Consider the following 16,992-nt stretch of genomic DNA (forward strand, 5'->3'; position numbering starts at 1 on the left):
ATCTAACCCCGTGTACCTGCCCTGGGAGTGTTTGATGGGATAGTGTAGAGGGAGCTTTACTCTGTATCGAACCCCGTGCTGTACCTACCCTGGGAGTGTTTGATGGGACAGTGTAGAGAGAGCTTTACTCTGTATCTAACCCCCTGTACCTGCCCTGGGAGTGTTTGATGGGATAGTGTAGAGGGAGCTTTACTCTGTATCTAACCCCATGTCCCTGCCCTGGGAGTGTTTGAATGGGGCAGTGTAGAGGGAGCTTTACTCTGTATCTAACCCCCTGTACCTGTCCTGGGAGTGTTTGATGGGATAGTGCAGAGAGCGAGAGTGAGAGAGGAACAGACAGAGAGAGAGATTGACAGAGAGACAGGGAGACTGAAAGAGGGAGCGAGAGAGAGGGACTCTGTATCTAACCCCGTGCTTTACCTGCCCGGGAAGGTTTGATGGGACAGAGTGGAGGGAGATTAAGTGCCCAACTCTCTCTGTCCCTCTCGCTTTCTCTCTTTCAGTCTCTCACTCTGTCTGTTCCTCTCTCTCTCTCGCTCTCTCTTCCAGTCTACTTGTCTCACTCCCTCTGTATATCTCTGTCTCTCTCTCTCCCTCTCGCTCTCTCGTGCAGTCTCCCTATCACTCTCCCTCTCTCTCTCTCTCTCTCTCTCTCTCTCTCTCTCTGTCTCTGTCTCTCTCTGTCTCTCTCTCTCGCTCTGTATTTTTCTTTGTGTGTGTCTCTCTCTCTGTCTCTCTCTCTCTGTCTCTCTCTATCTCGCTCTGTCTGCCTATCTCTGGCTCTCTCTCCGAATGTCTCTCTCTGTCTCTCTCTATCTATCTCCCTCTGTCTGCCTATCTCTGTCTGCCTCTCCCTGTCACTCTATCTCTCTCTCTGTCTCGCTCTGTCGCTCTCTGTCTCTTTCTCTCTCACTCTGTCTCTCTCTCTCTTTCTCTCTCGATGTCCCTCTCTCTCTGAGTCTCTCTATCTCTCTTTGTCTGCCTATCTCTATCCCCTCTCTCTCCATCACTCCCTCTCCTTCTCCATCTCTCTCTCTATATCCCTCTGTCTCTCTCTGTATCTTTCTATAACTCTGTCTCTCTCTCTGTCTCTCACTCTCCCACTCGCTGTCCCTCTCTGTCTGTGTCTCTCTCTCTCGCTCTGTCTGTCGATCTCGTTCTGTCTCTCTCTCTGTCTCTTTCTCTCTCTCGCTCTCTCTCTCTCTCTCAGTCTCTCTCTCAGTCTCTCTCTCTGTCTCGCTCTCTCTCTCTCTCAGTCTCTCTCTCTGTCTCTCTCAGTCTCTCTCTCATTTCTCTCTCTGTCTCTCTCTCTCTGTCTGTCAGCCTATCTCTGACTCTCTGTCTCCATCTCTCTTTCTGTCTCCCTCTCTCTCTCTATCTATCTGGTTGTCGCTCTCTCTCTGTCTCTCTCGCTCTTTGTCTCCCTCTGTCTCTCTGTTTCAGCCTCGCTTTGTCACTCGCTATCTCTCAGCCTCTATCTGTCTGTCTCTTTTTCTCTCTCTCTGTCTCTCACTCGTTGTCGCTCTCTCTCTCTCGCTATCGCCCACTCTGTCTCTCACTCTCTCTTGCTCTCTCTGACTCTCAGTCTCTCTCTCGCTCTGTCTCTCTCTCAATCTCTCTCTTTCTTTCTTTCTCTCTCTCACTTTCTCTCTCTCTCTCGCTGCCTCTCTCCTGCTCTATATATCTCTTTCTCTCTATCTCGCTCTCTGCCTGTCTCTCTCCCTTTCTCTCTCTCTCTTTCAGTATCTCTCGCTCTATCTCCCTCTCTCTGTCCACCTCTCTCTCTCTCTCTATCTCTCTCTGCATCTCTCTGTCTGTCTCTCTGTGTCTCTCTCTCTGTCTGTCTCCCTCTCTCTCTCACTCGCGTGCTCTCTCTCAGTCTCTCTCTATCTCTCTCTATATCTCTCTCTCTTTTTCTTTACCTGTCTCTGTATTTCTCTCTCTCTGACTTTCTCTCTCTCTCTCTCTCTCTCTCTCTCTCTCTCTCTCTCTCTCTCTCTATCTCTCTCTCTCTATCTCTCTCTCTCTATCTCTCTCTCTCTCTATCTCTCTCTCTCTCTCGTCTGTCTTTCCTTCTCTCTCTCTCTGTCTGTCTCTCTCTCTTTATCTTTGTCTCTCTCAGTCTCTCTGTCGCTCTATCATTCTCTCCCTCTCTCTGTCACTCTGTCTATCTCACTCGCTCTCTCAATCTCTCTCTCTGTCTCTGTGGCTATATGTCTCCCTCTCTGTCTCTCTCTATCTCTCTCTCTATCTGATTCGCTCTATGTCTCTCTCACTGCCTGTTTCTCGCTATCTGTTTATTTTGATCTATCTCTGTTACTCTCTAACACACTCCCTCTCTGTCTATCTGTCGCTGTAACTCTTTCTATTTCTGGATGTATCTGTGTGTCTCTCCCTCTCTACTTCTGTTGTTCTCACATTTCGTCTCTGTCTCTCGCTATCTATGTCTTCTCTCCTTCTCTGTCTCTATCTCTCTCTATGTCGCTCTCTCTCTCTCTCTGTCTCTCTCTCTCTCTCTCTCTCTCTCTCTCGGTCACTGTAACATGAAACCTGGTATAAAATGTCCACCACAAATCTCATGTAAAATGGCTGCTCAATCTCACCCAAACTAATCCCACTGCCCCGCTCTCTCCCCATAGTCCTGTATCAATCCCCAAACTAATCCCACTGCCCCGCGCTCTCCCCATAGTCCTGTATCAATCCCCAAACTAATCCCACTGCCCCGCTCACTCCCCATAGTCCTGTATCAATCCCCAAACTAATCCCACTACGCCGCGCTCTCCCCATAGTCCTGTATCAATCCCCAAACTAATCCCACTGCCCCGCTCACTCCCCATAGTCCTGTATCAATCCCAAAACTAATCCCACTGACCCGCTCTCTCCCCATATTCCTGTATCAATCCCCAAACTAATCCCACTGCCCCGCTCTCTCCCCATTGTCCTGTATCAATCCCCAAACTAATCCCACTGCCCCGCGCTCTCCCCATAGTCCTGTGTCAATCCCCAAACTAATCCCACTGCCCCACCCTCTCCCCATAGCCCTGTATCAATCCCAAATTAATGCCACTGCCCCGCTCTCTCCCCATAGTCCTGTTTCAATCCCAAAACTAATCCCACTGCCCCGCTCTCTCCCCATAGTCCTGTTTCAATCCCCAAACTAATCCCACTGCCCCACCCTCTCCCTGTAGTCCTGTATCAATCCCAAAACTAATACCACTGCCCCGCTCACTCCCCATAGTCCTGTATCAATCCCCAAACTAATCCCACTGCCCCGCTCTCTCACCATAGTCCTGTATCAATCCCCAAACTAATCTCACTGCCCCGCTCTCTCCCCACAGTCCTGTATCAATCCCCAAACTAATCCCACTGCCCCGCTCACTCGATAGTCCTGTGTCAATCCCAGAATCTATACAGAGAGACAGATAGAGAGACACACACACACACTCTCTCTCTTTCTCTCTCTCTGTTTCTCTCTGTCTCTCGCCCTCCGTCTCTCTCTCCATTACTGTCACTCTCTACCTCTCTCTCTCTATGTCTCTCACTCTCTGTCTCGCTCTCTGTCTATCTCTCTCTCTCTGCCTGTCTGTCGCTCTCGCTCTCTCTCTTTCTGCCTGTCTCTCTGTCTCTCTCTCTCTCGGTCTCCCTCTATCTGTCTCTCTCGCTCCCTGTATCTATTTCTCTCTCTCTCTTTGTCTATCTGTCTCTTTTTTTCTATCTCCCGCTCTCTCTCTCTCTGCCTCTATATCTGTCCTTCCCTCTGTCTCTCTCTCTCTCTGTCTCACTCGCTCTGTCTCTCACTCTCTCTCTGTCTGTCTCTGCCTCACTCTCTTACCCTCTGTCTCTCTCTGTCACTCTCTCTCTCTCCCTTTCTCTCTGAGTATCTCTCTCTAGCTCTCTCGATCTGCCTATCTCTGTCTCTCTCTCTCTCCCCATCACTCTCTCTCTATTGCTCTCTCTATCTCTCTGTCTCTCTGTTTCTCTCTATAAGTTTGTCTTTCTCTCTCTCACTCTCTCTGTCCCCCTCTCTCTGAGTCTCTCACTCTATCTCTCTCTACCTGTCTGTTGATCTCTCTCTCTCGCTCTGTATTTTTTGTGTGTCTCTCTCTGACTCTCTCTCTCTCTCCAACTCGCTCTTTATCTCTCTCTCTCTCTCTCTCTCTCTCTCTCCCTCTCTCTTTGTTTCTTTGCGTCGCTCTCCCTGTTTCTGCCTTGCGATATCTCTCTCTATCACTCTGTCTATCTGTCTCTATCTTTTTCTCTTTCTCTGACTCTCACTCTCAGTCTCTTTTGTCTTTCTTTCTCTCTCTCTCTCTCTCTCTCTCTCTCTGTCTATATCTGTCTCTCTCCCTCTGTCTCTTTCTCGATGTCTTTCTCTTTTTCTCTCTCTGTGCCTCTCTCCCTCTCGATTTCTGTGACTCTCACTCTCTTCTCTCTCTCTTTCTCTTCTCTCTCTCTCTGTCTCTCTCTCTCTCTCTCTTTCTCTGTAACACATGTCCTGGTGTAAAATGGTCACCACACATCTCATTTAAAATGGCTGCTCAATCTCACCCAAACTAATCCCACTGCCTCGCTCTCTCCCCATAGCCCTGTATCAATCCCCAAACTAATCCCACTGCCCGCTCTCTCCCCATAGCCCTGTATCAATCCCCAAACTAATCCCACTACCCCGCTCTCTCCCCATAGCCCTGTATCAATCCCAAACTAATCCCACTGCCCCGCTCTCTCCCCATAGCCCTGTATCAATCCCCAAACTAATCCCACTACCCCGCTCTCTCCCCATAGCCCTGTATCAATCCCAAACTAATCCCACTGCCCCGCTCTCTCCCCATAGCCCTGTATCAATCCCCAAACTAATCCCACTGCCCCGCTCTCTCCCCATAGCCCTGTATCAATCCCCAAACTAATCCCACTGCCCCGCTCTCTCCCCATAGTCCTGTATCAATCCCAAAACTAATCCCACTGCCCCGCTCTCTCCCCATAGTCCTGTATCAATCCCAAACTAATCCCACTGACCCGCTCTCTCCCCATCGTCCTGTATCAATCCCCAAACTAATCCCACAGCCCCGCTCTCTCCCCATAGTCCTGTATCAATCCCCAAACTAATCCCACTGCCCCGCGCTCTCCCCATAGTCCTGTATCAATCCCCAAACTAATCCCACTGCCCCACCATCTCCCCATAGCCCTGTATCAATCCCAAATTAATCCCACTGCCCCACCCTCTCCCTATAGTCCTGTATCAATCCCAAAACTAATCCCATTGCCCCGCTCTATCCCCATAGTCCTGTATCAATCCCCAAACTAATACCACTGCCCCGCTCACTCCCCATAGTCCTGTATCAATCCCCAAACTAATCCCACTGCCCCGCTCTCTCCCCATAGCCCTGTATCAATCCCCAAACGAGTCTCACTGCCCCGCCCTCTCCCCACAGTCCTGTATCAATCCCCAAACTAATCCCACTGCCCCGCTCTCTCCCCATAGTCCTGTATCAATCCGAAAATAATCCCACTGCCCCGCGCTCTCCCCATAGCCCTGTCTCAATCCCCAAACGAATCCCACTGCCGCGCTCCCTCCCCACAGTACTGTATCAATCCCCAAACTAATCCCACTGCCCCGCTCTCTCGATAGTCCTGTGTCAATCCCAGAATCTATACAGAGAGACAGATAGAGAGACACACACACACACTCTCTCTCTTTCTCTCTCTCTGTTTCTCTCTGTCTCTCGCCCTCCGTCTCTCTCTCCATTACTGTCACTCTCTACCTCTCTCTCTCTATGTCTCTCACTCTCTGTCTCGCTCTCTGTCTATCTCTCTCTCTCTGCCTGTCTGTCGCTCTCGCTCTCTCTCTTTCTGCCTGTCTCTCTGTCTCTCTCTCTCTCGGTCTCCCTCTATCTGTCTCTCTCGCTCCCTGTATCTATTTCTCTCTCTCTCTTTGTCTATCTGTCTCTTTTTTTCTATCTCCCGCTCTCTCTCTCTCTGCCTCTATATCTGTCTTTCCCTCTGTCTCTCTCTCTCTCTGTCTCACTCGCTCTGTCTCTCACTCTCTCTCTGTCTGTCTCTGCCTCACTCTCTTACCCTCTGTCTCTCTCTGTCTCTCTCTCTCCCTTTCTCTCTGAGTATCTCTCTCTAGCTCTCTCGATCTGCCTATCTCTGTCTCTCTCTCTCTCCCCATCACTCTCTCTCTATTGCTCTCTCTATCTCTCTGTCTCTCTGTTTCTCTCTATAAGTTTGTCTTTCTCTCTCTCACTCTCTCTGTCCCCCTCTCTCTGAGTCTCTCACTCTATCTCTCTCTACCTGTCTGTTGATCTCTCTCTCTCGCTCTGTATTTTTTGTGTGTCTCTCTCTGACTCTCTCTCTCTCTCCAACTCGCTCTGTATCTCTCTCTCTCTCTCTCTCCCTCTCTCTTTGTTTCTTTGCGTCGCTCTCCCTGTTTCTGCCTTGCGATATCTCTCTCTATCACTCTGTCTATCTGTCTCTATCTTTTTCTCTTTCTCTGACTCTCACTCTCAGTCTCTTTTGTCTTTCTTTCTCTCTCTATCTCTGTCTCTCTCTCTGTCTATATCTGTCTCGCTCCCTCTGTCTCTTTCTCGATGTCTTTCTCTTTTTCTCTCTCTGTGCCTCTCTCCCTCTCGATTTCTGTGACTCTCACTCTCTTCTCTCTCTCTTTCTCTTCTCTCTCTCTCTGTCTCTCTCTCTCTCTCTCTTTCTCTGTAACACATGTCCTGGTGTAAAATGGTCACCACACATCTCATTTAAAATGGCTGACCAATCTCACCCAAACTAATCCCACTGCCTCGCTCTCTCCCCATAGCCCTGTATCAATCCCCAAACTAATCCCACTGCCCGCTCTCTCCCCATAGCCCTGTATCAATCCCCAAACTAATCCCACTACCCCGCTCTCTCCCCATAGCCCTGTATCAATCCCAAACTAATCCCACTGCCCCGCTCTCTCCCCATAGCCCTGTATCAATCCCCAAACTAATCCCACTGTCCCGCTCTCTCCCCATAGCCCTGTATCAATCCCCAAACTAATCCCAATGCCCCGCTCTCTCCCCATAGTCCTGTTTCAATCCCCAAACTAATCCCACTGCCCCGCTCTCTCCCCATAGCCCTGTATCAATCCCCAAACTAATCCCACTGCCCCGCTCTCTCCCCATAGACCTGTATCAATCTCCAAACTAACCCAATGCACCGCTCTCTCCCCATAGCCCTGTATCAATCTCCAAACTAATCCCACTGCCCCGCTCTCTCCCCATAGCCCTGTATCAATCCCCAAACTCATGCCACTGCCCCGCTCTTTTCCCATAGCCCTGTATCAATAACAAACTAATCCCACTGCCCCGCTCTCTCCCCACAGCCCTGTATCAATCACAAACTAATCCCACTGTCCCGCTCTCTCCCCATAGTCCTGTATCAATCACAAATAAATCGCACTGCCCCGCTCTCTCCCCATAGCTCTGTATCAATCCCCAGACTAATCCCAATGCCCCACTCTTTTCCCATAGCCCTGTATCAATCACAAACTAATCCCACTGCCCCGCTCTCTCCCCATAGCTCTGTATCAATCCCCAAACTAATCCCACTGCCCCGCTCTCTCCCCATAGTCCTGTATCAATCCCCAAACTAATCCCACTGCCCCGCTCTTTTCCCATAGCCCTGTATCAATCACAAACTAATCCCACTGCCCCGCTCTCTCCCCACAGCCCTGTATCAATCACAAACTAATCCCACTGTCCCGCTCTCTCCCCATAGTCCTGTATCAATCACAAATAAATCGCACTGCCCCGCTCTCTCCCCATAGCTCTGTATCAATCCCCAGACTAATCCCACTGCCCCGCTCTTTTCCCATAGCCCTGTATCAATCACAAACTAATCCCACTGCCCCGCTCTCTCCCCATAGTCCTGTATCAATCCCCAAACTAATCCCACTGCCCCGCTCTCTCCCCATAGCCGGGTATCAATCCCCTAATAATCCCACTGCCCCGCTCTGTCCCCATAGTCCTTTATCAATCCCCAAACTAATCCCACTGCCCCGCTCTCTCCCCATAGCCCTGTATCAATCCCCAAACTAATCCCACTGCCCCGCTCTCTCCCCATAGTCCTGTATCAATCCCCAAACTGATCCCACTGCCCCGCTCTCTCCCCATAGCCCTGTGTCAAACCCAGAATCTATACAGAAAGAGAGAGTAGGGACACAAACACTCTCTCTCTCCCTATGTCTCTCACTCTTTGTCTCGATCTCTGTCTCTCTCCATGTCTGTCTCTCTCCCTCTCTCTCTCGCCATCTCTGTCTCTCTCTCACTCGATGTCTATCTCCCTCTCTCTCACTCCCTCTCTGTCTCTAACTCTCTCTGTATTTCCATCTATGTTCTCTCTCTCTCTCGCCATCTCTGTCTCTCTCTCACTCGATGTCTATCTCCCTCTCTCTCTCTCCCTCTCTGTCTCTCTCTCTGCCTGTATCATCCGTGACCTCATAATAACTTGACCCCGCGTGGATAGGATCAGGAGCACAGGGCAGAGGTAGAGAGTTAGAAAATGTAATACCAAATGACACATTGTAAATCCCAGTGAGACTCTAAATAAACCGATACAAATATAAAATGTGAGAAGACTTTAATAAAAAGTAAACGCAGACAGCAGCTCCATCCCCGCCCTTTCTCATCACTGCCCCGCTCCTTTGTATTAAAAAGCAGCAATAAGTTGTGCTCTGAAAGTGAGCAGATTGCTCAGGTATCAGCACCACGCACCATTGGTGATGGGAAATACACAAACTATCTCTCTTCACAGAGACCCGGAGTTTGTAAACCTTCGCTTTAAAGGGCTGAATGTTCACATTTCCTCCGTGCGAGCTGTAAAACTGGAGCCGATCCCCTAACACCCGAGTTGTGGGAGGTAAAAGTGAGAATTCACCCCAGAGTGTTGAACCATCCCTTGTAGCCCATTGTAGACCACTGACAGCCAGGAGATGGGGATGGTGAGCTGGGCAAAGGTCTGTAAAGTTTTACAGTACAATATCACCTGCTGCTGGTGTACATCAGTACTGCAGTAATACCAACATTGGAGAAACATTCGCTTCATTTCACAATTCAGTCAAGATCTTTCTTCAGAACTGAGAGATAATTGGATCAGAGAGAAGGTAAAATAAACAGGGGCCTGGAAAGCTGTCATTAAATCCCCTCACCTTTCTGAGTACATAACTCACTCAGAGAATTGTGAACCTGTGGAATTATCTGCCTGACTCCAATGACTGAGTGAATCCCTTCCCACACACGGAGAGGTGAACGGTCTCTCCCCAGTGTGAACTCACTGGTGTATCAGCAGGTGGGATAACTGAGTGAATCCCTTCCCACACTCAGAGAGGTGAACAGTCTCTCCCCAGTGTGAACTCACTGGTGTATCAGAAGGTGGGATAACTGAGTGAATCCCTTCCCACACTCAGAGAGATGAACGGCCTCTCCCCAGTGTGAACTCACTGGTGTATCAGTAGTTGGGATAACTGAGTAAATCCCTTCCCACACTCAGAGAGGTGAACAGTCTCTCCCCAGTGTGAACTCGCTGGTGTATCAGCAGGTGGGATAACTGAGTGAATCCCTTCCCACACTCAGAGAGATGAACAGCCTCTCCCCAGTGTGAACTCGCTGTTGTATCAGCAGGTGGGATAACTGAGTGAATCCCTTCCCACATTCAGAGAGGTGAACGGTCTCTCCCCAGTGTGAACTCACTGGTGTATCAGCAGGTGGGATAACTGAGTGAATCCCTTCCCACACTCAGAGAGGTGAACGGCCTCTGCCCAGTGTGAACTCACTGGTGCATCAGCAGGTGGTATAACTGAATGAATCCCTTCCCACACTCAGAGAGGTGAACAGTCTCTCCCCAGTGTGAACTCACTGGTGTATCTGAAGATGGGATAACTGAGTGAATCCCTTCCCACACTCAGAGTGGTGAACGGCCTCTCCCCAGTGTGAACTCACTGGTGTATCAGCAGGTGGGATAACTGAGTGAATCCCTTCCCACACTCAGAGAGGTGAACGGTCTCTCCCCAGTGTGAACTCACTGGTGTATCAGTAGGTGGGATAACTGAGTGAATCCCTTCCCACACTCAGAGATGTGAACAGTCTCTCCCCAGTGTGAAGTCGCTGGTGTATCAGTAGGTGGGATAACTGAGTGAATCCCTTCCCACACTCAGAGAGGTGAACAGTCTCTCCCCAGTGTGAACTCGCTGGTGTATCAGTGGGTGGGATAACTGAGTGAATCCCTTCCCACACTCAGAGAGGTGAACAGTCTCTCCGCTGTGTGAACTCGCCGATGTGTTTACAGCTGGGACGTGTCGTGGAAACGATTCCCACAGTTCCCACATTTACATGTTTTTTCTCCAGTGTGACTGCGCTTGTGTCTCTCCAGGTTGGATGATCGGCTGAATCCTTGCCCACACACACAGCACGTGTACAGTTTATCCTCGCTGTGAACAGTGTTTTTTGCTTCCATTGTCAAACGCCGAAGATATTCATGTCCCGATGAAACGAGTGACTCCATCAGATCTGAATGTGAAGTTTTTTTCCAACCTCTGGTCGACAAATCTTCCGCATTTAATATCCTGTAAAGTGAACTTCTGTAAATTAAATTGAATGAAGAACATTAGAATATAAGAAATAGGAGCAGGAGAAGGCCATACGGCCCCTCGAGCCTGCTCCACCATTCAATAGGATCATGGCTGATCTGATCATGGACTCAGCTCCACTTCGCTGCCCGCTCCCCATAAATCTTTACTCCCATAATCGCTCAAAAATCTGTCTATCTCCGCCTTAAATATATTCAATGTCCCGGCTTCCACAACTCTCTGGGACAGAGAATTCCACAGATTTACAACCCTGTGAGAAAAAATTCCTCCTCATCGCAGTTTTAAATGGGCGACCCCTTACTCTGACACTATGCTCCCAGGTTTTAGTTTCCGCTATGAGTGGGAACATCCTCTCTGCATCCACCTTGTCAAGCCCCCTCAGTATCTTTTATGTTTCAAAAAGATCACCACTCATTCTTCTTAACTCCAATGTGTAAAGGCCCAAACTACTCAAACCTGTCTTCATAAGTCAACCCCCTCACCTCAGGAATCAACCTCGTGAACCTTCTCTGAACTGCCTCCAATGCAAGTATATCCTTCCTTAAATACAGAGACCAAAACTGCACGCAGTACTCCAGGTGTGGCCTCATCGATACCCTGTCCAGTTGTAGCAGGACTTCTCTGCTTTTATACTCTACCCCATTGCAATCCCAGTTTCTCCAGTCTGTCCAGAGAACTGAAGTCCCTCATCCCTGGAATCATTCTCATAAATCTTTCCTGCAACCTCTATAAGGCCTTCATATTCTCCCTAAAGTGCGTTGCCCACAATTGGGCATAATCCTCCAGTTGAGGCCGAACCAATGCTTTGTGCAGGTTCATCATAATAGCCACACTTTTTACTCTATACTTCTATTTATGAACAGAGATACTGTCTGGAACAGTGGCTCTCAACCTTTTTGTGTTCGCGGCACACTTTCGAATACTAGAATTTTTGGCGGCACAAGTGAAGGGATTAAAAGGTGAACACAGGTTAAATAAAAGCAAGTTTCAGAAAATTTATAAAACATTTTATTAATCACACTATATGAAGATATTCAACATTGTACACATGTATATTATTAATTATTTTTCATTCTGAAAGTAACAATAACATAATAATATATAATAATAATTCCTCACGTTAATTATAGATTAATTAGAATTTTAACGTGATACTTGAGCCTGACGTTTTTTAGTTATGTCACTAGTATTACGGCATATAACCGATAAGGCGACTCTCATTTCATGTTCAAGTTCACCAAGTTTTTCCCATTTTTTTACATTTGATGTTTCTAAGATTAGAGAACCCTAATTCACACAGATATGATGTTGAAAACTGCATCAGTATTATCAAGGCTTTTTTTGATATTACAGGATATTCTTCTTCAATAGAAATCCAGAACGCATCAAGAGACATATCTGAATGTTTCATTTTAAGACCCCGGTCTGTAGAACTAGAAGTCAATTCTTCTTCTTGCAATGTAAGATCAAAATCTGACATACTAATTGGAGAAAATGGATTTCTTACACAATCACACTTCTCTACATCCAAAGATGGAAAATATTTTTTGATGTTCTCTTCCAGTGATGCCAAATGCTCTATCACTATAGGAGCAACCTTTTTAATACTGTGATTTGGTATCAAATGGAACATTTCAAGATTGTTTTCTGTTGCTCTCTTTTTCCAGATAGAATTTTTTCCTGAAAAGCTAATAGCTTGTCTGTAGAGGTGAGAATGTTTACATTTGGCCCTTGCATTCTGGTATTAACGCTGTTTAAACAATTATAAAAACCTGCCAGATATGCTAACTTAGCACACCACATTTCATGATTAAGGTATTTGCAAAAGGTATAGTTTCCTTCTCTTTCAAAAATACTGAGAATTCTTCTTTTAAGTTCAAATACACGATATAAGACTTATCCCCTTGAAAACCATCTTACCTCTGTGTGCAAAAGTAAACATTCATGCTGTCCATCCATAGCTTTGCAGAGCTGTTTAAACAAGCGAGTTTTTGAAGCACTTGAATTTATATAATTTACAATATTAACAACTTGATCTAACAAGATTTTAATTCTCGTGGTAATGTCTTTGCAACAAGTGCTTCTCTATGCAAAAAGCAATGGGTGAATAAGATATTTGGATTATTTTTTTTGCGAGCGTAATGAATCCTTTGACACATCCCACCATAGATGGAGCACCGTCCGTGCAGATTCCAACACATGGGTCCCATGACATTTTGAAATCTTCTAAATATGAATTTACAGAATCAAACATGTCTTGACCTCTAGTATTTTCTGCAAGTTCTCTCCAGCACAGAAATTGGTGCAATATCTCGTTTTCATTAATGAAGTGAGCAAATGATAATAATTGTGCTTAACCAATAATGTCGACGGACTCGTCGATTTGCAAAGCAAAATTCGAGTTTGTAAGTTTCTGGGCTACATTTTCTTCAATGTTAGATGACATATCATTTATCCTTCTCCGAATTGTATGGTCAGACAGCGGAATTTTTGCAATTTCTTGTTGCGCTTCATCACCAAGCATTATTTTGACAATTTTACGATATGCAGGCAAAATAAGTGACTGAGCTGTAGTATGAGACTGCATTTTCTGCACTATTAATTCAGCAACTTTTTACACTATAATTTAGATTCATTTTTCTGCAAGGTGCTAGTGCAATGCCCGACCTCTTCCGTGCTAAAGACATATATTTCTGATTCAATTGCCAACCAGAACTCCCACAGTGAAACGGATGAATGACGAACGCCCGGAGTGGTGTAAACATTGAAACATGTTTCAGAATTCGGGGAATTCAGTTGGTGCATCGACAGGATTTAACCGTCTCACATACCAGGAGGAAAACTGGAGCTGCTTCTGTTAAATGTGATGCAGCATTGCCGGCAGAGCTCGGCTTTCTGTACATTGTTAGTTAGAAATGTGAGCAAAATATCATCCAATCTTTGGGTGGTTTCACGTCAAACACTTGCATTATTAGTTTGGATATAATTAGTGCAGCACAAACATTACTGTGCAGGGTGTTGACGCGCTGCCAAATGACTGGAAGTAATATCAATGCTCCTGATCTTTCATGGTCCCACGGGAAATCTCCCGCAATTATAATGACGTTTTTCTCTTCAGCTCTCATCTCACAGTCAGTTGGAGCCCTGTGTTCAGTGCCAAGAGTCATCATCACTTCTCGGACAGAATGAGAGTTCCGTTTGTCGCCTATCCATTTTCCTGGTTACCACCAGTTCTACAGGCGGTAATGATTTACTATCCGATTATAGCAGCCGTGGGAATCCCCGGTAAGTGAATAAATTTCGTTACTAAAGTCGTGAATAAAGTTGGGATTAAATTTATTACTGGTCTTATGTCAGTAATTATATTTTTAAACTATTCTTCTCAATTCAATTAAAAGGCTGAAAGTCAGTGACTGTATTTCCCGCTCTACCTTTTTAAGTGACTGATCATTTGGTGCCTTTCTAATTTTCTTTAACCTCCCCATAAAAGCTTCAGATTATTTCCCCATGTATTGTCTTTCAAACTGGTTCCGTTTTATCTGAGAATTGTGCAATGAGTGATTCAATGAATTATTTTAATCCTATTTTCCCTGCCTGCTCTCCTTTCCCGTAACACTCGGTAATATCTGACAGATTATATTTTAATGAATATTCAACGTGTTGTAAAATGCTCCAGTTTGTCTCCCATTGACTCCCGCTGTGGAGACAGACACTGACAGCCGATCATGGACATATACCAGGGAATTCGGACAGTCAGGACCGGGATTTGTTCTGTCCCGTTAATCAGAATCTACCCGCTGTTCTCGGTCTGGTTCCAGCAAAGTGCCGGATATTATTCCTGGTGATCACAGTCCATGCCGAGTGTGGGATTGTGCTCCATGCAGGAACACAGACTCTCTCCCTTATCTTCTCCACTGACCGGTGACCAGCCTGTTCTCAGACCCGCCTTCACCCTCCCGGCGGAGATTGTTCTGCCTTCAGCCGGTGGGAGGCAGCTGGTTTCTGTCACATCCATTCCTGCAGCGGTACAGGTCAGACCGGGAATCCGTGCTGTGTGAGAGCGATTGAAACAAGGCAGCGGCGCTCTATGCAGCTGTCCTGGGTTTGTCCACATTTAAAAACCCGTTTTAGATTCAATACCTGCATTTTAACCAAAGCACGGTCTCCATGCCGGGTCATGGTCCCTTTATACTAATCGCACCAATTTATTGTTCAGACCAAACGCTTGCAGGGTGATAGAACATCGACTGTACACTCAGTAAGTCTGTCCGCTCGGTTATCCACACACATTCACTTTAATTTCGCTTCAGATACTGAGAGATAGAGGAATTTCTAGTCACATTTACCCACTCGGTCCCCATATCCCTTTATCGTCCCTTCCTCCAGCCACGGACCCAATCGTCTTTGAATTCTAACAGTTTCTGCCTCAACCTCTATCCATGTGACTGAACTCCACCGCCTCCCCAATTCCTGTATAAAAAAGCTTCTCCCGCTCTCTCTTGTCTCTGTTCCAGTGTCTTCTATTTCATCTAGTTTCTACAGAGCCTCGTTCTGCAACACACATCTACTGGAATCAGTCTGCTTCTATCTACCTTCTTCCATCCTGTCAATAATTTTAAACACATCTGTCATATCGCCCTGTAATCTGTGTCTGTATTACATTCCTCTAACTCACATTTACAGGTTATGTGGCAGAGCCCAGGGTATCGAACCAGTGTGTTTTATCACCCATTGTACCATTGACTAACTTTCCCACTTCAGTCGGGAAACTGAAATCTCACATTATGTCTCATGAGTTCCCACCACCCTGCACTAATAAATTGCCTTGCATGTTTCTGTTTGAAGAAACATGATCAGCATTAACGTCCAATATTACGGCTGTTGTTTTTAACACTCTGCGGAATCTGTTTGAAGAGGTTACTCAATGAGAACAGATTGCAGTAAGTTGTCTCACTGTCCCGCTGACTCTCACAAATCTCAGTATCAATGCAGCCTAATGCTCCTACTGCAAGCTTCGCCCCTGTATTACTAAGAATATCTCTGACTATATCAGCTCACATGGTCCATTGTAACATGTGCCGCACCAAGAGTCCCCATCATTTCTCAGAGATCAATACAGTTTGATTTATTGTATTACCATTTGTCGTGTTCCAGTTCTCGGCGTGGTAATTGGTGTTCCCGGTAACGTGCTTAGTTTGTGAAGCAAAAGCGCCAAATTGTTATTTCCATTCAATATTGTGTCAGCTGCGGTAATTTTAACAATAAATATGATCAGTACTCGGTGCATTGGAATGTCTGTTCCCATCGTCTCAAATTGTATTACATTGTCAGTTAAGTCCCTGATTTGATAATGTTTTTCAGTTATTATTCTTAAAAATGGGAACCCACGTAATTAACGGTAATCTTACGACTTGGATCGATAGTTGGTTGTACGGAAGGAACCACAGAATAGGGATAAATGTTCAGCGAATTTTGGCTTTTATCACAAGGGGGAATATATTTACAACTGACGAAGTGCTGTTCTCGCTGTACAGAGATTTGGTGAGATCTCATTTGGAGTATATACGTTCAGTTTTGGGCAGCATATCGCAGAATAGATGGATTGGCCTTCGAGGGGTTTGAGCGCAAGTTAACCAGACAGATACCACGGTTAAAATACTCAAATATGAGGAAAGGTTACATAACCTTGCCTTGTCATCCACTGTGTTTAGAAGGGTGAAGCGTGATATAACCGAGCTATTTAAATAGATAAAGGTGTTGGATAGTGTCGGCACAGAAACTGTTTCCTGTGGCGGTGTAATCTAAACCAGAAGGCATTATCTTAAAATTGGAGTTCGGAGTGAAATCACAAAACACTTTCTCACACAAAGTCGAGGAGAAATCTAACACTCGTTCTCCCAAAATTCTGTCAATTAATGGTCAGTTGTAATTTTACAGACTCTGATCGATAGATTTGTTAAGGTCAGGGTATCAAGGGGTATTGAACCAAGACGGTAATTGGAGTTAGGGTGTCGATCACCCATGGTCTACTGGAATGGTGGCAAAGGCTTGTGGGGCAGAATTATCTAATCCTGCGTTCCTATACGTCAAGCACCAGGTCATCATTTCTGCAATGAGATTTTGGGTAATCGCAGGTCCAATTTCAGTGTATCTGAATGTTCTACACGAACAAATATCCGATGATATCCTGCAGCCTATATAGTTTCCAGCACTATTTTAACTGGTTACCGATTGCATAAATCCGTGTCTCGCTGTATTACCTGGAGGGCCTGGTCATTGTTCTGTCGGTCCTGAGGTGATTATTTGTCAGATTTGGGTCACTGTCGGAAATTCCGAGAATATCTTTCCTCCATTCCCTCCAAACTTTGCGAGATGTT

At 46.3% G+C, this 16,992-nt stretch overlaps 1 pseudogene; it reads right to left on the reverse strand.

Annotated features, from left to right (window-relative positions):
* Positions 1-1,208: 1,208 nt before the first annotated feature.
* LOC139242211 (putative uncharacterized protein DDB_G0271982) lies at positions 1,209-1,626 on the reverse strand (annotated as a pseudogene).
* Positions 1,627-16,992: the final 15,366 nt, after the last annotated feature.

Source organism: Pristiophorus japonicus, unplaced genomic scaffold (assembly GCF_044704955.1).
Source record: "Pristiophorus japonicus isolate sPriJap1 unplaced genomic scaffold, sPriJap1.hap1 HAP1_SCAFFOLD_125, whole genome shotgun sequence".
Taxonomy (NCBI): domain Eukaryota; kingdom Metazoa; phylum Chordata; class Chondrichthyes; family Pristiophoridae; genus Pristiophorus; species Pristiophorus japonicus.